The sequence below is a fragment of the Lacerta agilis genome, chromosome 10 (genome assembly GCF_009819535.1).
Source record: "Lacerta agilis isolate rLacAgi1 chromosome 10, rLacAgi1.pri, whole genome shotgun sequence".
Taxonomy (NCBI): domain Eukaryota; kingdom Metazoa; phylum Chordata; class Lepidosauria; order Squamata; family Lacertidae; genus Lacerta; species Lacerta agilis.
In genome coordinates, this window is record NC_046321.1 from 51,558,507 (window position 1) to 51,559,475 (window position 969).

Below are 969 nucleotides of genomic sequence, written 5' to 3' on the forward strand. Positions count from 1 at the left end.
ATATTCATTGGCTCTGTTTTGCTCAAGAGACCAGCAACTTTCAGATTCCTAAATGGGAAGAATTTGGAAATGGAATGGGCTCCCACCAGGAGGGTTCTTAGCACTTGTAGAAAAACAAACAGAGAAATGATGAGAGGCAGTATCTGAGCTTCAGAATCAGCATGTGCACTTTTCATTGCCAATACATTCAAAAAACCACGAGCGGGTCCTAGAACTTGGAAGGAAACATAATAGATATTTGTTTCATCTTTTTGTTAGAGGGAACGTTGGCAGGAGATGGAATGGTGCTGGAACTGAACATACAATCTAAACCTGGACATGGTGACAATAGCAGGATACTTTAGACCGCAGGTGAGTCATCTGTAGCTCAGCCCCCAGCTCCCATCGTTCTTTTCATGTTGTTTCAGAACAATTGGAACAGGCAACATTTACTTGATTTGGAGGGGGTGTGTATTTTCCCAGGGTTTTAATATTTTTTTAAGGAAAGAATTCCCATCCTCCAGCTGTCTTGATAATGAATTGGCAGGCTCCCTGCATGTGTGTGGGTAGTCCACTAAAGTCAGAAAGGAATTACTTTCACTTGGTTTCTAGAACAGTAACTGTATTGATCTATTGTATATTTTAAAAATCCCTCCGAGTTTTTTTATTTGAGAGTAACCTCATCTAACTCTGCACCACTAACTTCCGAGTAGACTTGCATAGGATGGGGAATTCTTACCTGAGACAGCCATGGTGAAAATTGAAGCAGAGTCTTTTTTATTCCAGATTAGTTAATCCAGAACTCTGGCTTCACCTATCACCAGATCTGGCTCTGCCCACCAGCAGATTGCCCCTGCTGCTCCCACCCCTCAGATTTCCCCCGAGGGAATGAGGCGTTTGGAAGAAAAATGCATGCATACCCCCTGTGTTAGACCAATAATTTATGTTGCCCCCCTAAATTTAATTTTATTTTAAATCTATGAAGCCAGC